Consider the following 26406-nt stretch of genomic DNA (forward strand, 5'->3'; position numbering starts at 1 on the left):
CTCCGCCAAGGCTGCCCTTTGTCACCGATTCTGTTCATAACCTTTATGGACAGAATTTCTAGGCGCAGTCAAGGCGTTGAGGGGATCCGGTTTGGTGGCTGCAGGATTAGGTCTCTGCTTTTTGCAGATGATGTGGTCCTGATGGCTTCATCTGGCCAGGATCTTCAGTTCTCACTGGATCGGTTCGCAGCCGAGTGTGAAGCGACTGGAATGAGAATCAGCACCTCCAAGTCCGAGTCCATGGTTCTCGCCCGGAAAAGGGTGGAGTGCCATCTCCGGGTTGGGGAGGAGATCTTGCCCCAAGTGGAGGAGTTCAAGTATCTCGGAGTCTTGTTCACGAGTGAGGGAAGAGTGGATGGTGAGATCGACAGGCGGATCGGTGTGGCGTCTTCAGTAATGCGGACGCTGTATCGATCCGTTGTGGTGAAGAAGGAGCTGAGCCGGAAGGCAAAGCTCTCAATTTACCGGTCGATCTACGTTCCCATCCTCACCTATGGTCATGAGCTTTGGGTCATGACCGAAAGGACAAGATCACGGGTACAAGCGGCCGAAATGAGTTTCCTCCGCCGGGTGGCGGGGCTCTCCCTTAGAGATAGGGTGAGAAGCTCTGCCATCCGGGAGGGGCTCAAAGGAAAGCCGCTGCTCCTCCACATCGAGAGGAGCCAGATGAGGTGGTTCGGACATCTGGTCAGGATGCCACCCGAACGCCTCCCTAGGGAGGTGTTTAGGGCACGTCCGACCGGTAGGAGGCAACGGGGAAGACCCAGGACACGTTGGGAAGACTATGTCTCCCGGCTGGCCTGGGAACGCCTCGGGGTCCCACAGGAAGAGCTGGACGAAGTGGCTGGGGAGAGGGAAGTCTGGGCTTCCCTGCTTAGTCTGCTGCTCCCGCAACCCGACCTCGGATAAGCGGAAGAAGATGGATGGATGGATGAATAAAGTAAATATTTGATGGACTATCAACGAGAGATGCAGCGATCAATCGGCTACTGATCAGTATCGGACGATTTCCGTGAAAAAAATATGTGATTGGCCAATGCCTTTCATAGCCACTCACAATTACTATATTTCTTTTTGGTCCGTCGGTTGACACAGGCAGCTAGCAGATAACTGCGTAGGTCCATACACAGCGTGGAGCCACTCCTTTAATAATAATCATTACCGCCATTGCAGCAAATAAACCACATTTCTTACAAGTACCATTATCACTGGAAGACTGGATGAAGAGGCTAAACATGCTACACACCGAGTCTCATCTCAATATCGATGATTGGAATCAGTGGCATAAAACCATGAACCCCCCCATACTATTGTATTTGTTAGGGCCAGGGCGCATTCCAATGCGTCCTCATCTTTGTGCTCTGCCTGCCGCACCTCGGGACGCGCCCACTGCCGCGTCATGCCAGAAAGGCTGTGGGCGATCAGGAATCAACGCACCTGGACCTGATGAGAGGGAGCTGAATAAAGGACCCAAGGATCCTGGCGGGAACTTAGTGTACCGTAAGTAATCTGCACAAGACTAGAACAGACAAGGACATCAACAAGGAGCTTGGTGGGAAAGAGGATTATTGGAAGAAATATAGATAAGTCAACACTCAGTCTCCCCATGCAAGATAGAGAGAACCTGGTGGTTTAAGGATAAAAAGAACAGAATTACTCAGGAGGAGCTTTGAAGCCTACATTTAATGCTTCCCTTATCCGATCTTCTTGGCTCTGATTTTTTGTTTTTGTTAGTGTTGATGAAGACGTGCTAATGACGAACTAACCTAACACATCATTGCTAAAGGCGTTACTGGCTCAGATGGGCCTCCGTTAGGCAGATTATGGTGTATGACGAGGCTGCAGGCGGGCCGTCAAGCGTGTACTCACGACGCAGCCCCTGCTCCAGTTAGCTCGGCTGCACATGTAACACACACACACACACACACACACACACATATAAACACACATCTCTGTGCTTTCCTGTCTGCACATCATCCAGATGCAGCCAGCAAAGGCCGGGAAGAAAAGCGTGTGACATGAAGGCAGAGGACAGCATGAGACACAGGACCCGACACCGAGCATCAGCGTCATCCTGATGCCACACTCGTGGAGGCAGCCTCGACATAACACACACGCTCGCTTTAAAAAGCTCATCATACAAGCGTCTTATTGTCGATGATGCAAAAGCAGCCTTTTAATGATGTTATGTGTCCCGAGAGCTTGCCGGAGAACACCAAAACGTGAGAAAAAAATCGATCATCTCGCTCAAAACGCTCCCTTTTGAAGTTGCGGCTTTTCATGACGTAATATCGCTTAGCTAGATGAGCCCGCCCTCCGTGTTTTAGTACGACTAAATAGAATAGAATAGACAGTACTTTATTGATCCCTGGGGGAAATTCAGCACCTTAATAAACAATAAACACGTTGTATTTATATTAAAATACCTGTCTATTATACAGCATTATTCACAAGTGAATAATATAAATACAGTATATTATACAGCTTTATTCACATGTGAATAACTTAAATACTGTCTATTATACAGCATTATTCACATGTGAATAATATGAATACAGTCTATTATACAGCATTATTCACATGTGAATAATATAAATACAGTCTATTATACAGCATTATTCACATGTGAATAATATAAATACAGTCTATTACACAGCATTATTCACATGTGAATAACATAAATACAGTCTATTATACAGCATTATTCACATATGAATAATATAAATACAGTCTATTATACAGCATTATTCACATGTGAATAATATAAATACAGTCTATTATACCGCATTATTCACATGTGGATAATATAAATATAGTCTATTATACAGCATTATTCACAAGTGAATAATATAAATACAGTCTATTACACAGCATTATTCACATGTGAATAATATAAATACAGTCTATTATACAGCATTATTCACATGTGAATAATATAAATACAGTCTATTATACAGCATTATTCACATGTGAATAATATAAATACAGTTCATTATACAGCATTATTCACATGTGAATAATATAAATACAGTCTATTATACAGCATTATTCACATGTGAATAATATAAATACAGTATTATACAGCATTATTCACAAGTGAATAATAAAAATAGTCTATTATACAGCATTATTCACATGTGAATAACATAAATACAGTCTATTATACAGCATTATTCACATGTGAATAATATAAATACAGTCTATTATACAGCATTATTAACAAGTGAATAATATAAATACAGTCTATTATACAGCATTATTCACAAGTGAATAATATAAATACAGTCTATTATACAGCATTATTCACATGTGAATAATATAAATACAGTCTATTATACAGCATTATTCACATGTGGATAGTATAAATACAGTCTATTATACAGCATTATTCACATGTGAATAATATAAATAGTCTATTATACAGCATTATTCACATGTGAATATTATAAATACAGTCTGTTATACAGCATTATTCACATGTGGATAACATAAATACAGTCTATTATACAGCATTATTCACATGTGAATAATATAAATACAGTCTATTATACAGCATTATTCACATGTGAATAATATAAATACAGTCTATTATACAGCATTATTCACATGTGAATAAATAGTCTATTATACAGCATTATTCACATATGAATAATATAAATACAGCCTATTAAACAGCATTATTCCCATGTGAATAATATAAATAGTCTATTATACAGCATTATTCGCATGTGAATAATATAAATACAGTCTGTTATACAACATTATTCACATGTGGATAACATAAATACAGCCTATTACACAGCATTATTCACATGTGAATAACATAAATACAGTCTATTATACAGCATTATTCACATGTGAATAATATAAATACAGTCTACTATACAGCATTATTCACATGTGAATAATATAAATAGTCTATTATACAATATAATATAAATAGTCTATTATACAGCATTTACTCAGTGGCCTAGTGGTTAGAGTGTCCGCCCTGAGATCGGTAGGTTGTGAGTTCAAATCCCGGCCGAGTCATACCAAAGACTATAAAAATGGGACCCATTACCTCCCTGCTTGGCACTCAGCATCAAGGGTTGGAATTGGGGGTTAAATCACCAAAATGATTCCCGGGCGCGGCCACCGCTGCTGCCCACTGCTCCCCTCACCTCCCAGGGGGTGATCAAGGGTGATGGTTCAAATGCAGAGAATAATCTCGCCACACCTAGTGTGTGTGTGACAATCATTGGTACTTTAACTTTAACTTTAACTTTATTATTCACATGTGAATAATATAAATACAGTCTATTATACAGCATTATTCACATGTGGATAATATAAATTCAGTCTATTATACAGCATTATTCACATGTGAATAATATAAATACAGTCTATTATACAGCATTATTCACATGTGAATAATATAAATACAGTCTATTATACAGCATGATTCACTTGTGGATAATATAAATACAGTCTATTATACAGCATTATTCACTAGTGGATAATATAAATACAGTCTATTATACAGCATTATTCACATGTGAATAATATAAATACAGTCTATTATACAGCATTATTCACATGTGAATAATATAAATACAGTCTATTATACAGCATTATTCACATGTGAATAATATAAATACAGTCTATTATACAGCATTATTCACTAGTGGATAATATAAATACAGTCTATTATACAGCATTATTCACTAGTGGATAATATAAATACAGTCTATTATACAGTATTATTCACATGTGAATAAAATAAATACAGTCTATTATACAGCATTATTCACATGTGAATAATATAAATACAGTCTATTATACAGCATTATTCACATGTGAATAATATAAATACAGTCTACTATACAGCATTATTCACATTTGAATAATATAAATACAGTCTATTATACAGCATTATTCACATGTGAATAATATAAATACAGTCTATTATACAGCATTATTCACATGTGGATAGTATAAATACGGTCTATTATACAGCATTATTCACATGTGAATAATATAAATAGTCTATTATACAGCATTATTCACATGTGAATATTATAAATACAGTCTGTTATACAGCATTATTCACATGTGGATAACATAAATACAGTCTATTATACAGCATTATTCACATGTGAATAATATAAATACAGTCTATTATACAGCATTATTCACATGTGAATAATATAAATACAGTCTATTATACAGCATTATTCACATGTGAATAAATAGTCTATTATACAGCATTATTCACATATGAATAATATAAATACAGCCTATTAAACAGCATTATTCCCATGTGAATAATATAAATAGTCTATTATACAGCATTATTCGCATGTGAATAATATAAATACAGTCTGTTATACAACATTATTCACATGTGGATAACATAAATACAGCCTATTACACAGCATTATTCACATGTGAATAACATAAATACAGTCTATTATACAGCATTATTCACATGTGAATAATATAAATACAGTCTACTATACAGCATTATTCACATGTGAATAATATAAATAGTCTATTATACAATATAATATAAATAGTCTATTATACAGCATTTACTCAGTGGCCTAGTGGTTAGAGTGTCCGCCCTGAGATCGGTAGGTTGTGAGTTCAAATCCCGGCCGAGTCATACCAAAGACTATAAAAATGGGACCCATTACCTCCCTGCTTGGCACTCAGCATCAAGGGTTGGAATTGGGGGTTAAATCACCAAAATGATTCCCGGGCGCGGCCACCGCTGCTGCCCACTGCTCCCCTCACCTCCCAGGGGGTGATCAAGGGTGATGGTTCAAATGCAGAGAATAATCTCGCCACACCTAGTGTGTGTGTGACAATCATTGGTACTTTAACTTTAACTTTAACTTTATTATTCACATGTGAATAATATAAATACAGTCTATTATACAGCATTATTCACATGTGGATAATATAAATTCAGTCTATTATACAGCATTATTCACATGTGAATAATATAAATACAGTCTATTATACAGCATTATTCACATGTGAATAATATAAATACAGTCTATTATACAGCATGATTCACTTGTGGATAATATAAATACAGTCTATTATACAGCATTATTCACTAGTGGATAATATAAATACAGTCTATTATACAGCATTATTCACATGTGAATAATATAAATACAGTCTATTATACAGCATTATTCACATGTGAATAATATAAATACAGTCTATTATACAGCATTATTCACATGTGAATAATATAAATACAGTCTATTATACAGCATTATTCACTAGTGGATAATATAAATACAGTCTATTATACAGCATTATTCACTAGTGGATAATATAAATACAGTCTATTATACAGTATTATTCACATGTGAATAAAATAAATACAGTATTATACAGCATTATTCACAAGTGAATAATATAAATAGTCTATTATACAGCATTGTTCACAAGTGAATAATATAAATACAGTCTATTATACAGCATTATTAACAAGTGAATAATATAAATACAGTCTATTATACAGCATTATTCACATGTGAATAATATAGTATGGTATTTTTTTAATTTTGTCATAAAAAAAAAGACAATCATGTGTGCTTACGGACTGTATCCCTGCTGACTGTATTGATATATATTGATATATAATGTAGGAACCAGAAATATTAATAACAGAAAAAAACAACCCTTTTGTGTGAATGAGTGTAAATGGGGGAGGGAGGTTTTTTGGGTTGGTGCACTAATTGTAAGTGTATCTTGTGTGTTTTATGTTGATTTAATACATACTTGCCAACCTTGAGACCTCCGATTTCGGGAGGTGGGGGGTGGGGTCGGGGCTAAGAGGGGAGGAGTATATTTACAGCTAGAATTTACCAAGTCAAGTATTTCATATATATATATATATATATATATATATATATATATATATATATATATATATATATATATATATATATATATATATAAGAAATACTTGACTTTCAGTGAATTCTAGCTATATATATATATATACACATTTATTTTATTATATATATATATACATTTATTTTATTATATATATATATATATATATATATATATATATATATATATATATATATATATATATATATATATACATAAATAAAAGAAATACTTGAATTTCAGTGTTCATTTATTTACACATATACACACACATAACACTCATCTACTCATTGTTGAGTTAAGGGTTGAATTGTCCATCCTTGTTCTATTCTCTGTCACTATTTTTCTAACCATGCTGAACAGCCTTTCGCAGGTACCCAGAAAGGTTTCGAGTACCACCAAAAAAACTGAATCTCTGAAGACAGTATAAAAATCTGTGTTAAAGGTGTACAAATACTGTTTGCATAATAAGCATGTTATTTTTTTTTTTTACAAATGAGGGTTAGAGTTCAGTACTAAAAAAAAAAGAAAAGAATGTGGCTTAAGTACAGTTTTTTAATTGAGCTGCTGCATTTTTTGGTTGGGTTGTTTATTTATTTTGAGTAACTTCTATACATTTCTAAAAGGGGAGGAATGTAATAGTGATCTATGTTTGTCTGTTGCCATCTCCTGGTGAATGTTGGCTATAGCGTACTGGGGTTACTTTTTGGTTGGCCAACGATTTACGTGGTGTTGCGCACCTGACGTCACTCAGGTCCGCATGGAGCTGGAGGGGGCGTGGCTTCCAGCTCCGCCTGAATTTCGGGAGTTTTTCGGGAGAAAATTTGTCCCGGGAGGTTTTCGGGAGAGGCGCTGAATTTCGGGAGTCTCCCGGAAAATCCGGGAGGGTTGGCAAGTATGATTTAATAAAAAAAAAAAAAAAAAAAAAAACCCTATTTTTTTATTTTATTTTCTTGTGCCGGTACCAATCGATCCACGGACCGGTACCGGGCCGTGGCCCGATGGTTGGGGACCACTGCTCTAGAGAATCTCTGATTAGTATTTTTGTGGTATTGACTTTTTTAAACAGCGCACTCCAGTCATATAGAGGATCTTTGACTAGTTTTGATGGCAGTAGGCACCTTAAAATAGCATCGCAAGGATCTTTGACGAGCGTTTTTGTAGTAGATATTTTTAAACAGCACTGACACAGAGCTCATATCATATAGAGAATCTTTGGCAAGTGTGGTTGGTGTACGGCTCTAAGACATACTTGCCAACCCTCCCGGATTTTCCGGGAGACTCCCGAAATTCAGCGCCTCTCCCGAAAACCTCCCGGGACAAATTTTCTCCCGAAAATCTCCCAAAATTCAGGCGGACTCAGGTCCTCCACAATATAAAAAAGCGTACCTGCCCAATCACGTTATAACTATAGAATGATGGAGGGCGAGTTCTTGGTTTCTTATGTGGGTTTATTGTTAGGCAGTTTCATTAACGTCCTCCCAGCGCGGCAACAACACACAACAACAGCAGTCACTTTTTTGTATACCAAAAAGCAGTTTGTCTGCCGTAAACAGCAATGTTGTGACACTCTTAAACAGGACAATACTGCCATCTAGTGCATTTGATGAAAGCACTTTTGTGCGTGCCACACAGCAATGCATCATCAGAGAGGGTGTTCAGCATGGTTAGAAAAATAGTGACAGAGAATAGAACAAGGATGGACAATTCAACCCTTAACTCAACAATGAGTAGATGAGTGTTATGTGTGTGTATATGTGTAAATAAATGAACACTGAAATTCAAGTATTTATTTTATATATATATATATATATATATATATATATATATATATATATATATATATATATATATGAAATACTTCCATCCATCCATCCATTTTCTACCGCTTATTCCGTTCGGGGTCGCTGGAGCCTATCTCAGCTACAATCGGGCGGAAGGCGGGGTACACCCTGGACAAGTCGCTACCTCATCGCAGGGCCAACACAGATAGACAGACAACATTCACACTCACATTCACACACTAGGGCCAATTTAGTGTTGCCAATCAACTTATCCCCAGGTGCATGTCTTTGGAGGTGGGAGGAAGCCGGAGTACCCGGAGGGAACCCACGCAGTCACGGGGAGAACATGCAAACTCCACACAGAAAGACCCCGAGCCTGGGATTGAACCTTAGACTACTTAGTACCTTCGTATTGTGAGGCAGATGCACTAACCCCTCTGCCACCGTGCTGCCTATGAAATACTTGACTAGGTGAATTCTAGCTCAAAATATACTCCTTCCCTTTTAGCCACACCCCCAACCACGCCCCCGCCCCACCCCGACCACGACCACCCCCTCCCCACACCTCCCGAAATCGGAGGTCTCAAGGTTGGCAAGTATGCTCTAAGACCGAAAGAGAGCTTCTGTCATATAAAGGATCTTTGAATAATATTTTGGCAAAAGGTATACTTAAAAACAGCAGAACTCTCCTGTTCTATAGTGTAAACCACTTACACACTTACATTGGACGCCCGGAAGCAAGAAAAGTGTGCGTGTGTGTCCAAACTTTGGTCGTTCAAATAAGAAAACGCGCTAAAATGTAAGCGCTCGCACCCGGAGGCCTCCTAGTTGGCGCCGCCATGACTAATTCATGCGGCAACATGTCACGGTCGTCCATCCCGGATGGCGAGCCCCACACGTTAAAAATGGGGATGTGCCATTGTGTGCAAACTCTGTGTAATATTTATAATATTTGATGTTGCTGTGCTTTGTTTGAGCCGGATTTAGCAAAGCAAATGTAACAAATCATACATGCACAACAACGCCATCAATTATATAATGCGAGGAAACATTCGAATTGGAGCTACAGTTACTACCTTTGTGTGTGTGTGTGTGTGTGTCAGGGGGTTTAAAAGCTTACTGCCCCCCACCCTGTGGGAATTCTTGCTTGTCTTTTCAATCAGCAGCATCTCTGATAACAAATAGAATACAAACTATTCCATGTTAGCTGCACAGACTCACTGATTACTACTACACACTGTACTTGTACTTTGGAGTACTACACAACCCCCCTTTATTTATTTTTTTTAGTCCAAATCCACTTTCTCCTCAAATATGTCGACGTCTTCGGATCAAAGTGTGTTCATTTGAATGTGGTGATCAAAGACGCATAGATCCTAGAAAGACAGAAAGTGATCTTTTAGGTATAAGTCTATGAGCATGAGTATATAAAGACTCAGTGTGTGTGTGTGTGTGTGTGTGTTGCATGACACTAAATGGGTCAGCCTCATTACAGACAGCAGATGCCAGTTTGAACGCACAATGGCACATTGTGGAGGAACCTCCCGACAACGTATTGCGCAAGATGTCACACTACTATTATTCAAAGCTGATCGTTAGAATCAATAACAAGTATGGCATAGTTGCATCATGTCAAATACAACCTATACCAGTGGTTCTTAACCCGGGTTCGATGGAACCCTAGGGGTTCGGTGAGTCGGGCTCAGGGGTTCGGCGGAGGACGAGACACACCCGACTCATCGTGTAAATACAAACTTCTTCCTATCGGCGTATTACGGACAGAGGTGGGTAGAGTAGCCAGAAATTGTACTCAAGTAAGAGTACTGTTACTTTAGAGATGTATTACTCAAGTAAAAGTAAGGAGTAGTCACCCAAATATTTACTTGAGTAAAAGTAAAAAGTATGTTGTGAAAAAACTACTCAAGTACTGAGTAACTGATGAGTAACATACACACACACACATATATATATATATATATAAATATATATATATACACACACACACATATATATATACACACACATATATATATATATATATATACACATATATATATATATACATACATTGATATATACAGTATATAATTCATATTTATTTATTTTGCCGTTTTTCTTTACATGTTAAAGGTGTTTTAATGAATATACATGCATGTTTAACACATATAGATTCCTTTCTTTCATGAAGACAAGAATATAAGTTGGTGTATTACCTGATTCTGATGACTTGCATTGATTGGAATCAGACAGCAGTGATGATAACGTCCACGTTTTCAAATGGAGGAGAAAAAAAGTTCCTCCTTTTTGTCTAATACCACCTGAAAGTGGTTGGTTTTTGGATTCTTATTTGTCCAGCTTCCATATTCGTTTTTATACACTTTACAAGAAATACATTGGCGGCAAACTCCGTAGCTTGCTAGTTTGTTTGCACTGGCTTTCGGAGACTCTTATTTTGAAAGCGCAGGCGCGATGGAGCGGCACTTTTATTGTGAAGACAGGAACTGTGCAGTCAGTCTTTAGGCTTTTGACGGGATGTACGGTTGAAATAAAACATGTTGTTTTTTTCCTTCACACTTTTGATTGATTGATTGTAACTTGTATTAGTAGATTGCACAGTACAGTACATATTCCGTACGATTGACCACTAAATGGTAACACCCCAATACGTTTTTCAACTTGTTTAAGTCAGGTCATGTGACCCCTGGCTCTGTTTGATTGGTCCAACGTCACCAGTGACTGCATCTGATTGGTGGAACGGAGTGAACGTCACCAGTGACTGTATTTGTTGAAACGCAGGCACTATGAAGGTCTGTCTGACAGACCAAAACAAACAAAGCGTGCATTAACAGATCGATAAAAAATAGTAGCGAGTAGCGAGCTGAATGTAGATAAAAGTAGCGGAGTAAAAGTAGCGTTTCTTCTCTATAAATATACTCAAGTAAAAGTAAAAGTATGTTACATTAAAACTACTCTTAGAAGTACAATTTATCCCAAAAGTTACTCAAGTAGATGTAACGGAGTAAATGTAGCGCGTTACTACCCACCTCTGATTACGGATACGGCAACAGCTGACTGGTTTGCAGGTGTGTAATTTGTTGTGAGTTTATGCACTGTGTTGGTTTTGTAGTTTGAACAAGGTGATGTTCATGCATGGTTCATTTTGTGCACCAGTAAAAAAACATGGCAACACTTTAGTATGGGGAACATATTCACCATTAATTAGTTGCTTATTAACATGCAAATTAGTAACATATTGGCTCTTAACTAGTCATTATTAGGTACTTATTAATGCCTTATTATAACCCTAACCCTCTAACCCTGACCCTAACCAAATAACTCTCAATTAAGGCTTTATTACTTAGAATATGTTCCCTTAGTGTCCATCCATCCATCCATTCATCTTCTTCCGCTTATCCGAGGTCGGGTCGCGGGGGCAGCAGCCTAAGCAGGGAAGCCCAGACTTCCCTCTCCCCAGCCACTTCGTCCAGCTCCTCCCGGGGGATCCCGAGGCGTTCCCAGGCCAGCCGGGAGAGATAGTCTTCTCAACGTGTCCTGGGTCTTCCCCGTGGCTTCCTACCGGTCGGACGTGCCCTAAACACCTCCCTACGGAGGCGTTCGGGTGGCATCCTGACCAGATGCCCGAACCACCTCATCTGGCTCCTCTCGATGTGGAGGAGCAGCGGAATTACTTTGAGCTCCTCCCGGATGACAGAGCTTCTCACCCTATCTCTAAGGGAGAGCCCCGACACCCGGCGGAGGAAACTCATTTCGGCCGCTTGTACCCGTGATCTTGTCCTTTCGGTCATGACCCAAAGCTCATGACCATAGGTGAGGATGGGAACGTAGATCGACCGGTAAATCGAGAGCTTTGCCTTCCGGTTCAGCTCCTTCTTCACCGCACCGATCCGCCTGTCGATCTCACCATCCACTCTTCCCTCACTCGTGAACAAGACTCCGAGGTACTTGAACTCCTCCACTTGGGGTAAGATCTCCTCCCCAACCCGGAGAGGGCACTCCACCCTTTTCCGGGCGAGAACCATGGACTCCGACTTGGAGGTGCTGATTCTCATCCCAGTCGCTTCACACTCGGCTGCGAACCGATCCAGTGAGAGCTGAAGATCCTGACCAGATGCCCGAACCACCTCATCTGGCTCCTCTCCATGTGGAGGAGCAGCGGCTTTACTTTGAGCTCCTCCCGGATGACAGAGCTTCTCACCCTATCTCTAAGGGAGAGCCCCGACACCCGGCGGAGGAAACTCATTTCGGCCGCTTGTACCCGTGATCTTGTCCTTTTGGTCATGACCCAAAGCTCATGACCATAGGTGAGGATGGGAACGTAGATCGACCGGTAAATCAAGAGCTTTGCCTTCCGGTTCAGCTCCTTCTTCACCGCACCGATCCACCTGTCGATCTCACGATCCACTCTTCCCTCACTCGTGAACAAGACTCCGAGGTACTTGAACTCCTCCACTTGGGGTAAGATCTCCTCCCCAACCCGGAGAGGGCACTCCACCCTTTTACGGGCGAGAACCATGGACTCGGACTTGGAGGTACTGATTCTCATCCCAGTCGCTTCACACTCGGCTGCGAACCGATCCAGTGAGAGCTGAAGATCCTGGCCAGATGAAGCCATCAAGACCACATCATCTGCAAAAAGCAGAGACCTAATCCTGCAGCCACCAAACCAGATCCCCTCAACGCCTTGACTGCGCCTAGAAATTCTGTCCATAAAAGTTATGAACAGAATGGGTGACAAAGGGCAGCCTTGGCGGAGTCCAACCCTCACTGGAAACGGGTCCGACTTACTGCCGGCAATGCGGACCAAGCTCTGACACTGATCGTACAGGGAGTGGACCGCCACAATCAGACAGTCTGTTACCCCATACTCTCTGAGCACTCCCCACGGTCGAATGCCTTCTCCAAGTCCACAAAGCACATGTAGACTGGTTGGGCAAACTCCCATGCACCCTCAAGGACCCTGTCGAGAGTATAGAGCTGGTCCACAGTTCCAAGACCAGGACGAAAACCACACTGTACCTCCTGAATCCGAGGTTCGACTATCCGGCGTAGCCTAGTGTCCAAATAACTCTATATTAGGGATGTCCGATAATGGCTTTTTTGCCGATATTCCAATATTGTCCAACTCTTAATTACCGATACCGATATCAACCGATACCGATTTAAATTGATACCGACATATACAGTCGTGGAATTAACACATTATTATGCCTAATTTGGACAACCAGGTATGGTGAAGATAAGGTCCTTTTAAAAAAAAATAAAAAAATAAAATAAGATAGATAAATTTAAAACATTTTCTTGAATAAAAAAGAAAGTCAAACAATATAAAAACAGTTATATAGAAATTAGTAATTAATGAAAATGAGTCAAATTAAGTGTTAAAAGTTAGTACTATTAGTGGAGCAGCAGCACGCACAATCATGTGTGCTTACGGACTGTATCCCTTGCAGACTGTATTGATACATAATGTAGGAACCAGAATATTAAAGGGGAACATTATCACCAGACCTATGTAAGCGTCAATATATACCTTGATGTTGCAGAAAAAAGACCATATTTTTTTTTAACCGATTTCCGAACTCTAAATGGGTGAATTTTGGCGAATTAAACGCCTTTCTAATATTCGCTCTCGGAGCGATGACGTCACAACGGGAAGCAATCCGCCATTTTCTCAAACACCGAGTCAAATCAGCTCAGTTATTTTCCGTTTTTCCGACTGTTTTCCGTACCTTGGAGACATCATGCCTCGTCGGTGTGTTGTCGGAGGGTGTAACAACACGAACGGGGACGGATTCAAGTTGCACCAGTGGCCCAAAGATGCGAAAGTGGCAAGAAATTGGACGTTTGTTCCGCACACTTTACCGACGAAAGCTATGCTACGACAGAGATGGCAAGAATGTGTGGATATCCTGCGACACTCAAAGCAGATGCATTTCCAACGATAAAGTCAAAGAAATCTGCCGCCAGACCCCCATTGAATCTGCCGGAGTGTGTGAGCAATTCAGGGACAAAGGACCTCGCTAGCACGGCAAGCAATGGCGGCAGTTTGTTCCCGCAGACGAGCGAACTAAATCCCCTATCGACCCTAGCTTCCCTGGCCTGCTGACATCAACTCCAAAACTGGACAGATCAGCTTTCAGGAAAAGAGAGCGGATGAGGGTATGTCTACAGAATATATTAATTGATGAAAATTGGGCTGTCTGCACTCTCAAAGTGCATGTTGTTGCCAAATGTATTTCATATGCTGTAAACCTAGTTCATAGTTGTTAGTTTCCTTTAATGCCAAACAAACACATACCAATCGTTGGTTAGAAGGCGATCGCCGAATTCGTCCTCGCTTTCTCCCGTGTCGCTGGCTGTCGTGTCGTTTTCATCGGTTTCGCTTGCATACGGTTCAAACCGATATGGCTCAATAGCTTCAGTTTCTTCTTCAATTTCGTTTTCGCTACCTGCCTCCACACTACAATCATCCGTTTCAATACATTCGTAATCTGTTGAATCGCTTAAACCGCTGAAATCCGAGTCTGAATCCGAGCTAATGTCGCTATAGCTTGCTGTTCTTTCCGCCATGTTTGTTTGTGTTGGCATCACTATGTGACGTCACAGGAAAATGGACGGGTGTATATAACGATGGTTAAAATCAGGCACTTTGAAGCTTTTTTTTTAGGGATATTGCGTGATGGGTAAAATTTTGAAAAAAACTTCGAAAAATAAAATAAGCCACTGGGAACTGATTTTTAATGGTTTTAACCCTTCTGAAATTGTGATAATGTTCCCCTTTAATAACAGAAAGAAACAACCCTTTTGTGTGAATGAATGTGAATGAGTGTAAATGGGGGAGAGAGGTTTTTTGGGTTGGTGCACTAATTGTAAGTGTATCTTGTGTTTTTTATGTTGATTTAATAAAAAAAATAAAATAAAAAAAATTACCGATAATAAAAAAACCAATACCGATAATTTCTGATATTAAATTTTTAAGTATTTATCGGCCGATAATATCGGCATCTCTACTCTAAACTAAGTCTTTGTTACGGAGAATATGTTCCCCATACTAAAGTGTTACCAAAAACATATAACTTTGTCTTGAATTTAAAAAAAAAACACATTTTATTTTTCACTAAAGAAGGGTTGGGTGAATGCGCATATGAAACTGCTGGTGTTCGCTACCTCCAACAAGCTTAAGAACCACTGACCTATAAGCTGCACTGATGGAAATATTCAAACTGTGGACATCAAGAATTCTTTGGGTAAGGTTTTCAGTCACATTCTGAAGTGTCATATAAGTGTGCCACAGTGTCAATGTGAAAACTCATAATGATCACAATCACACTTCATTAATGTTTGGAGTGCATTAGAGAGTGGAATGCAAAATGTACCGTATTTTCCGGACCATAGGACGCACCGTATAATAAGGCGCACTGCCGATGAATGGTCTATTTTTTATCTTTTTTCATATATAAAGGCGCATTAAAGGAGTCATATTATTATTAGAGATGTCCAATAATGGCTTTTTTGCCGATATCCGATATTCCGATATCGTCCAACTCTTAATTACCGATTACGATATCAACCGATACGGATAAATACAGTGGTGGAATGAACACATTATTATGCCTTATTTTGTTGTGATGCCCCGCTGGATGCATTAAACAATGTAACAAGGTGTTCCAAAAATAAATCAACTCAAGTTATGGAAAAAAATGCCAACATGGCACTGCCATATTTATTATTGAAGTCACAAAGTGCATTATTTTTTTTTTAACATGCCTCAAAACGGGCAGCTTGGAATTTGGGACATGCTCTCCCTAAGAGAGCATGAGGAGGTTGAGGTGGGCGGGATTTAGGTAGGGGGTAGCAAGGGGTGTATATTGTAGCGTCCCAGAAGAGTTTTAGTGCTGCAAGGGGTTCTGGGTATTTGTTCTGTTGTGTTTATGTTGTGCTACGGTGTGGATGTTCTCCCGAAATGTGTTTGTCATTCTTGTTTTGGTGTGGGTTCACAGTGTGGCGCATATTTGTAACAGTGTTAAAGTTGTTTATACGGCCACCCCTCAGTGTGACCTGTACGGCTGTTGACCAAGAATGCTTGCATCCACTTGTGAGTGTGAAAAGCCGTAGATATTATGTGATTGGGCCTGCACGCAAAGGCAGTGCTTTTAAGGTTTATTGGCGCTCTGTACTTCTCCGTACAGCTGCGTTTTAAAAAGTCATAAATGTTACTTTTTACTTACTTACATGTAATCAGGGAAAGTCCAAATAAAAGAGGAGGCGCACAATCTTTCGTGGTGGGACTGTACTAGACGTTTCTCCTCAATTGAGCCAAATTGAATTCTGTCTGTTTAATTCCTTGCTTCTTGTCTTGTTTAATAAATGTCATCAGTGTTTGAACCTGACAGTCACCAATTTATTAACTGCGATAAATTAGGGTACTCCTATTATCCTTCTTATTTCATTTATACCAGATTATACTTAAATGATGATGTACATGCCATCGTTCTTGCTAGTGTGTGCTGCTATGACAAATAAACAAAAAATAAAAAGCACCTCCTTTTAATGACACGTTGACCTTCGGCGCCACTTGTGAGGCGTTGACATTTTGTTCAAACGGTGAGTTGGGAGGTTCCGCTGTGTGTACGTTGTGGGTGTTACCTGTGTGGAATGTAGCGGATGAGGACGCGTCTCACACTCGTCGGTCCTTAGTTAAAAACGCCAAAGTGGTTTCCTGCTGGTTGTTCTCACTGCCGACATCTTGATCCTGCCAGGGACAAAAGTAACAAAAATAAAATATTCAAATAAATACAAACTAGCTTTTGATGTCACATGACAATTCGTCGCCACAAAATGAAAAAGAGTCATTTAAATAGATAAAGGCCATAATAACAATTTAAAACTAGAAATGGTATTTATTTCGGGGATTTCTACCCGCCTTCCGCCGGAATGCAGCTGAGATAGGCTCCAGCACCCCCGCGTTAGAAAATGGATGAATGGATGTCTATACTGTATTTAATTGTGTTTAATTTGTTTTTTTAAATGGCTCTCTTTTTTTTGATAGAAGCCTTACTTAGATAGACTCCTAGTATCCTCTGCAGTTAAAGGGGAACATTATCACAATTTCAGAATGGTTAAAGCCATTAAAAATCAGTTCCCAGTGGCTTATTATATTTTTCGAAGTTTTTTTCAAAATTTTACCCATCACGCAATATCCCTAAAAAAAGCTTGAAAGTGCCTGATTTTAACCACCCGTCCATTTTCCTGTGATGTCACATAGTGATGCCAACACAAACAAACATCAATCAATCAATCAATCAATGTTTATTTATATAGCCCTAAATCACAAGTGTCTCAAAGGGCTGCACAAGCCACAACGACATCCTCGGTACAAAGCCCACACGTGGCGGAAAGAACAGCAAGCTATAGCGACATTAGCTCGGATTCAGACTCGGATTTCAGCGGCTTAAGCGATTCAACAGATTCCGATTGTATTGAAACGGATGGTTGTAGTGTGGAGGCAGGTAGCGAAAACGAAATTGAACGAGAAACTGAAGCTATTGAGCCATATCGGTTTGAACCGTATGCAAGCGAAACCGACGAAAACGACACGACAGCCAGCGACACGGGAGAAAGCGAGGACGAATTCGGCGATCGCCTTCTAACCAACGATTGGTATGTGTTTGTTTGGCATTAAAGGAAACTAACAACTATGAACTAGGTTTACAGCATATGAAATACATTTGGCAACAACATGCACTTTGAGAGTGCAGACAGCCCAATTTTCATCAATTAATATATTCTGTAGACATACCCTCATCCGCGCTCTTTTCCTGAAAGCTGATCTGTCCAGTTTTGGAGTTGATGTCAGCAGGCCAGGGAAGCTAGGGTCGATAGCTCGCTCGTCTGCGGGAACAAACTGCCGCCATTGCTTGCCGTGCTACCGAGGTCCTTTGTCCCTGAATTGCTCACACACTCCGGCAGATTCAATGGGGGTCTGGCGGCAGATTTCTTTGACTTTATCGTTGGAAATGCATCTGCTTTGAGTGTCGCAGGATATCCACACATTCTCGCCATCTCTGTCGTAGCATAGCTTTCGTCGGTAAAGTGTGTGGAACAAACGTCCAATTTCTTGCCACTTTCGCATCTTTGGGCCACTGGTGCAACTTGAATCCGTCCCTGTTGGTGTTGTTACACCCTCCGACAACACACCGACGAGGCATGATGTCTCCAAGGTACGGAAAACAGTCGAAAAAACGGAAAATAACAGAGCTGATTTGACTCGGTGTTTGAGAAAATGGCGGATTGCTTCCCGATGTGACGTCATCGCTCCGAGAGCGAATATTAGAAAGGCAGTGTTTCCCACACATTCATTTATTTGTGGCGGCCCGCCACGAAAGAATTACGTCCGCCACAAATGGATTTTTCGGCTTTTGACTCGCTCGACCGCTCATAAAAGCAATGGGACTGTCTGTGAATGTTGCTTGTAGTTACACCTCCGGTGCAGTAGGTGGCGGTAACTCCGCCAATAGCACTTAATTCACCTGGTGGGCAAGAAGAAGAAGAAGAAGAAGAAGAAGAAGAAGAAGAAGAAGAAGAGAAGAAGAAGAAGAAGAAGAAGAAGAAGAAGAAGAAGAAGAAGAAGAAGAAGAAGAAGAAGAAGAAGAAGAAGAAGAAGAAGAAGAAGGAAGAAGAAGAAGAAGAAGAAGAAGAAGAAGAAGAAGAAGAAGAAGAAGAAGAAGAAGAGAGAAGAAGAAGAAGAAGGAAGAAGAAGAAGAAGAGAAGAAGAAGAAAAGAAGAAGAAGAAGAAGAAGAAGAAGAAGAAGAAGAAGAAGAAGAAGAAGAAGAAGAAGAAGAAGAAGAAGAAGAAGAAGAAGAAGAAGAAGAAGAAGAAGAAGAAGAAGAAGAAGAAGAAGAAGAAGAAGAAGAAGAAGAAGGAAGAAGAAGAAGAAGAAGAAGAAGAAGAAGAAGAAGAAGAAGAAGAAGAAGAAGAAGAAGAAGAAGAAGAAGAAGAAGAAGAAAGAAGAAGAAGAAGAAGAAGAAGAAGAAGAAGAAGAAGAAGAAGAAGAAGAAAAGAAGAAGAAGAAGAAGAAGAAGAAGAAGAAGAAGAAGAAGAAGAAGAAGAAGAAGAAGAAGAAGAAGAAGAAGAAGAAGAAGAAGAAGAAGAAGAGAAGAAGAAGAAGAAGAAGAAGAAGAAGAAGAAGAAGAAGAAGAAGAAGAAGAAGAAGAAGAAGAAGAAGAAGAAGAAGAAGAAGAAGAAGAAGAAGAAGAAGAAGAAGAAGAAGAAGAAGAAGAAGAAGAAGAGAAGAAGAAGAAGAAGAAGAAGAAGAAGAAGAAGAAGAAGAAGAAGAAAGAAGAAGAAGAGAAGAAGAAGAAGAAGAAGAAGAAGAAGAAGAAGAAGAAGAAGAAGAAGAAGAAGAAGAAGAAGAAGAAGAAGAAGAAGAAGAAGAAGAAGAAGAAGAAGAGGGACGGACGGGATCAAAATACTCGCCGGCTACTTTTCATAATAATGGCGCTTCCTACGTTTCTACCTCAAACATCCAAAATCTGCTGAAAGCCTTGATCCAGGATGCCATGGGGAAAAAAACTTAAATGGTGCCTTTTGGCGATAGTTAGCAGCTTGGTGGCTCATAGCCGGCTAGCTAACGCTTGCTAGCGTGGTAGCATTGCTTAATTTTTACAGGTGTTATAGGTAGATAGTAGTGATGGGTCCGGCAACACCGATGCATCGGCGCATGCGTCGAGCTCATAGAGCGAAACCCTGTGTCGGTGCGCGTACCGCTTTTAGAAAGTCACGTGACCGATCATGAGCTGTTTTGGTCACGTGACCGATACGCCAACTGTGTCGCACTGACGCCTCCTCTGTGCCCTGTGAGCGGCTCTTTTCTACAGCCGGAGAAATAATAACTAAGAAGAGAAAGCGTCTAAAATTGAATACGTTGGAAAAACTGTTTAAAAAAAAAAAAAAAAATGTGTAAAAAAAAAATAATAATAATTTCCAGGTCCACAAGCATCCTCATTCACAACACGTTCTCTTAGATTTCCATGTTATGATACATGTTCACATTATTTATTGACTGTATCTAAAAAAGACAAAAAATATATTTTTATTTAAATGAAGTTATGAAATAATCCTAAATGAAATACAATGACTTGGTTTATATTATTGTATATACTAGGGCAGTGGTTCTCAACCTTTTTTTCAGCAATGTACCCCCTGTGAATTTTGTTTTAATTCAAGTACCCCCTAATCAGAGCAAAGCATTTTTGGTTGAAAAAAAAAAGATAAAGAAGTAAAATACAGCACTATGTCATCAGTTTCTGATTTATTAAATTGTATAACAGTGCAAAATATTGCTCATTTGTAGTGGTCTTTCTTGAACTATTTGGAAAAAAAGATATAAAAATAGCTAAAAACTTGTTGAAAAATAAACAAGTGATTCAATTATAAATAAAGATTTCTACACCTAGAAGTAATAATCAACTTAAAGTGCCCTCTTTGGGGATTGTATTAGAGATCCATCTGGATTCATGAACTTAATTCTAAACATTTCTTCACAAAAAAAAAAAATCTTTAACATCAATATTTATGGAACATGTCCACAAAAAAATCTAGCTGTCAACACTGAATATTGCAATCACTAATTGTTCAAATCTGTATATAAATATGTACATAAAATGTTGTAATTATATTCCAACTCCGCGTTCTTCTTGGTCATCGCCGCTGCCGCTGCCGCCGCCACCCCCCGCCCCCCGACCACACCACCACAAATAGATGCCTGTCCTGTGGGAAACACTGAAAGGCGTTTAATTCGCCAAAATTCACCCATTTAGAGTTCGGAAATCGGTTAAAAAAATATATGGTCTTTTTTCTGCAACATCAAGGTATATATTGACGCTTACATAGGTCTGGTGATAATGTTCCCCTTTAAAGGGGAATTGCACTTTTTGGGGGGACCACAAGGAAGTCTTTTACATTTTCCTGAGGAAGCTCAGGTCCTTTAATGTGTGCAGTAAGCTGTTGGAGATCTTTTATCAGTCTGTTGTGGCCAGTGCCCTGTACTTTGCAGGGGTTGGTTGGGGGAGCAGCACCAGCAAAAAGGACTCAAACCGGATTGACAAACTGATCCGGAAAGCCGGCCAAACTATTGGCACGCAGTTGGAGGTGTTTGTGTCAGTGAGGGACAGGAGGACTCTGGACAAACTGCTCGCCATCATGGACAATCCTGCCCACCCACTCCACCAGACAATTAAGGGACAGCGGAGTTCATACTCCAACAGGCTCCTTCAGCTTCCATGCCGCACTCCATTCAGCTGTATAATCACTCGCCATACAGCAATAGATGATATCTGTCTATTACCTGATACCTGACATGTTAGCTACTTCTCTTTGTTTTTAATGTCTATTTTCTACTGGATTTACGCTCTATTTTATGCTGCTGCTGTCACATATACTGTAATATTGTACATGGTCATTGGTATATATTGTATATATATATATATATATATATATATATATATGTATATATAATATACTGTACACATATTATGTATATATTCGTATATATGTTATATTTTATATCGCCATATTTAGTCTATTTATACCTGCATTGTCCTTTCCATCCTTACACTTTCCATCATTGTAACTGAGCTACTGTGTTGAACCATTTCCATTGTTGATCATTAAAGTTTGTCTAAGTCTAAGTCTAAGTCTAGAAAAAAAAATTATAATTAGAGATGTCCGATAATATTGGGCTGCCGATATTATCGGCGGATAAACGCTTTAAAATGTAATATCGGAAATTATCGGTATCTGTTTCAAAAAGTAAAATGTATGACTTTTTAAAAACGCCGCTGTGTACACGGACTTAGGGAGAAGTACAGAGCGCCAATAAACCTTAAAGGCACTGCCTTTGCGTGCCGGCCCAGTCACATAATATCTACGGCTTTTCACACACACAAGTGAATGCAACGCATACTTTGTCAACAGCCATACAGGTCACACTGAGGGTGGCCGTATAAACAACTTTAACACTGTTGCAAATATGCGCCACACTGTGAAACCACACCAAACAAGAATGACAAACACATTTCGGGAGAACATCCGCACCGTAACACAACATAAACATAACAGAACAAATCCGGGATGCTACAATATACACCCCCCGCTACACCCTACCTCAACCCTGCCCCCACCAACCCCGCCCACCTCAACCTCCTCATGCTCTCTCAGGGAGAGCATGTCCCAAATTCCAAGCTGCTGTTTTGAGGCATGTTAAAAATATATAATGCACTTTGTGACTTCAATAATAAATATGGCAGTGCCATGTTGGCATTTTTTTTTCCATAACTGGAGTTGATTTATTTTGGAAAACCTTGTTACATTGTTTAATGCATCCAGCGGGGCATCACAACAAAATTAGGCATAATAATGTGTTAATTTCACGACTGTATATATCAGTATTGGTTGATATCAGAATCGGTACACTGCAAAAAGTCAGTGTTCAAAAACAAGAAAAAAAAGAAAAAAAATTAGGGGTATTTTACGGAGCCCCTAAAGGGGCGTGGGGGGGAAACATTTTTTATATATATTTTTTTTGTTTTGTTTGTTTTTTTAGACATGTATCTCGTGCGCACGAGAACTGATGCAAAGCTGTGTCATTATAAAAAAAAAAAAATAATTAAAAATGTTTTTTTTTTTATAACTTTATTAAAAGTTTCTCGTGCGCAGAGATACATGTCTAAAAATAAATAAATAAATAAAATTATACGAAAATATATTTCCCCCATGTCCCTTTAGGGGCTCCGTAGTATTTTATTTGAACTAAGCAAAATTATCTGCCAATAGAACAAGAAAATTCGGCTTGTCAAGACTTTCCAAAACAAGTAAAATTAGCTAACCTCAATGAACCCAAAAATACCTTAAAATAAGTATATTCTCACTAATAACAAGTGCACTTTTCTTGGTAGAAAAAAACTAATGAGACCTTTTTTTTCCCCAATATGTTGAAAAATATTCTTAAATTAAGTACATGCTAGTGCCATTATCTTGACATAATGATATGCGCTCGGCATCATGATTTGTTTTTTTCATGCTTGAAATAAGAAATTATTACTTTAAAAAAAAGTAGTTTTATACTTGTGAGTGTTGATGACACAGCTTTGCAACAGTTGATATTCTAGTTTCAAGCATGTTTTACTCAATATAGGTCATCAAATCTCAGCAACAAGCTGTAATATCTTACTCAGATCATTTAGGACCAAAACCCTTAAAACAAGTAAAACACTCTAACATAACATCTGCTTAGTGAGAAGAATGATCTTATCAGACAGAAAATAAGCAAATATCACCCTTATTTGAGATATTTCATCTTACTTAGATTTCAGTTTTTGCAGTGTAATTAAGAGTTGGACAATATCGGCAAAAAAGCCATTATCGGACATCTCTAGTTAGAATGCATTAAAAAAAAAAAACATTAGGTTTGTATATGATTAACAACATTCCCCCCAAAAAGCGCAGTTCCCCTTATAGTAAACCATCTGTGGCTTTGAGGATGCAGTACTGTATATTATTGTAGTCTAGTGATTACAACATTGGTTGTGTTGCTGCTAGGGATGTTCCGATCCGATATTTGGATCGGATCGGCCGCCGATATTTGCCAAAAAATGCGTATCGGCAAGGCATGGGAAAATGCCGATCCAGATCTAGTTTAAAAAAAAACTCCGGTCCGTGTTTTCCAACACACCTATTTAAATAATACATTCCACTTTTCTGCTGCTCCGTAATTTCCGTTCCGCATTTTCCAGCACACCTTCAACACATCCACAGGTCTGTGGATTCTCACGCAGTTGCTTTTAACTGCTGGCATTACACGACAGGCTCTTCTCACTCTTTCCTGTGTCTCCCTCTCACAGACAGCGAGCGCACCTTCTTACACACGTCACATACTGTCACGTCATACGTCACAAACTGTCACGTCATACGTCACATACTGTCACGTCATACGTCACATACGTATACGTCCTCCCCGAGCAGAGAGGTAGCAGCATAACTAACGTTAGCTGTGATGTTAGCGCAGCCGCTAAGGTGCGCGCCTGCTCAAACGTCCTCTGCGCACGGCAAATCTATGCCACGCACAAAATCAAATAAAAAAATAAGCGCATAACAATTTTCGACACACGGACACGACAGAGAAAACAGTTTTCGTCATCATTGTTCAAATATTATAACGTCTGTCGAGACGCTTATCTCCATTCGGTGCCACACGTCCACACCATCAAAATGCTGAGGCAAAAATTTCCAGATCAACACCGTATGAAAAAATTAGTGATCTATTTAGTTGTGATTTCCTTCTCTGCATGAAAGTTTAAAAGTAGCATATATTAATGCAGTATGAAGAAGAATGTTTTAATGTAGACATGCAAGCCTTGAAAGAAAATGTTGAAAATCAAGACTACATTTCCTGCAAATGGGTGCATTTCTACCCTATATTTTAACTTTAGATTTATTCTCATATCAAACTCTTTTGGCTCTCTTTTTGACACTTCCATCCGGCGCCCCCCTCCACACCCTGGATTATAAATAATGTAAATAATTCAATGTGATTATCTTGTGTGATGACTGTATTATGATGATAGTATATATCTGATAGTATATATCTGTATCATGAATCAATTTAAGTGGACCCCGACTTAAACAAGTTGAAAAACTTATTGGGGTGTTACCATTTAGTGGTCAATTGTACGGAATATGTACTTCACTGTGCAACCTACTAATAAAAGTCTCAATCAATCAATCAAAACACATAGAATCATCATACTGCTGTGATTATATGCATCAAGTGTTCATTCAAGGCTAAGGCAAAATATCGAGATATACAGGTAAAAGCCAGTAAATTAGAATATTTTGAAAAACTTGATTTATTTCAGTAATTGCATTCAAAAGGTGTAACTTGTACATTATATTTATTCATTGCACACAGACTGATGCATTCAAATGTTTATTTCATTTAATTTTGATGATTTGAAGTGGCAACAAATGAAAATCCAAAATTCCGTGTATCACAAAATTAGAATATTACCAACACCAGCAGATGACATGGCACCCCAAACCATCACCCAACCATGCAAATTTTGCATTTCCTTTGGAAATCGAGGTCCCAGAGTCTGGAGGAAGACAGGAGAGGCACAGGATCCACGTTGCCTGAAGTCTAGTGTAAAGTTTCCACCATCAGTGATGGTTTGGGGTGCCATGTCATCTGCTGGTGTCGGTCCACTCTGTTTCCTGAGATCCAGGGTCAACGCAGCCGTCTACCAGCAAGTTTTAGAGCACTTCATGCTTCCTGCTGCTGACCTGCTCTATGGAGATGGAGATTTCAAGTTCCAACAGGACTTGGCGCCTGCACACAGCGCAAAATCTACCCGTGCCTGGTTTACGGACCATGGTATTTCTGTTCTAAATTGGCCCGCCAACTCCCCTGACCTTAGCCCCATAGAAAATCTGTGGGGTATTGTGAAAAGGAAGATGCAGAATGCCAGACCCAAAAACGCAGAAGAGTTGAAGAGTTGAAGGCCACTATCAGAGCAACCTGGGCTCTCATAACACCTGAGCAGTGCCAGAAACTCATCGACTCCATGCCACGCCGCATTAACGCAGTAATTGAGGCAAAAGGAGCTCCAACCAAGTATTGAGTATTGTACATGCTCATATTTTTCA

General features: G+C 39.4%; 1 protein-coding gene across 4 annotated transcripts in view; it reads right to left on the reverse strand.

The window, feature by feature from the left end:
* taok3a (TAO kinase 3a) overlaps positions 1-26406 on the reverse strand; it is a 270675-nt gene that overhangs the window by 150466 nt on the left and 93803 nt on the right. For 3 of the 4 annotated variants that reach the window (XM_061932564.2, XM_061932575.2, XM_072912596.1), the window contains one exon: positions 17352-17457. The exons of the other annotated variant lie outside the window; for it this stretch is intronic. The gene's annotated coding sequence lies outside the window, so the exon portion shown is untranslated. The remainder of the gene's footprint in view (positions 1-17351; positions 17458-26406) is intronic. 4 annotated transcript variants of the gene reach the window in all.

The sequence above is a fragment of the Nerophis lumbriciformis genome, linkage group LG03 (genome assembly GCF_033978685.3).
Source record: "Nerophis lumbriciformis linkage group LG03, RoL_Nlum_v2.1, whole genome shotgun sequence".
Lineage (NCBI taxonomy): Eukaryota > Metazoa > Chordata > Actinopteri > Syngnathiformes > Syngnathidae > Nerophis > Nerophis lumbriciformis.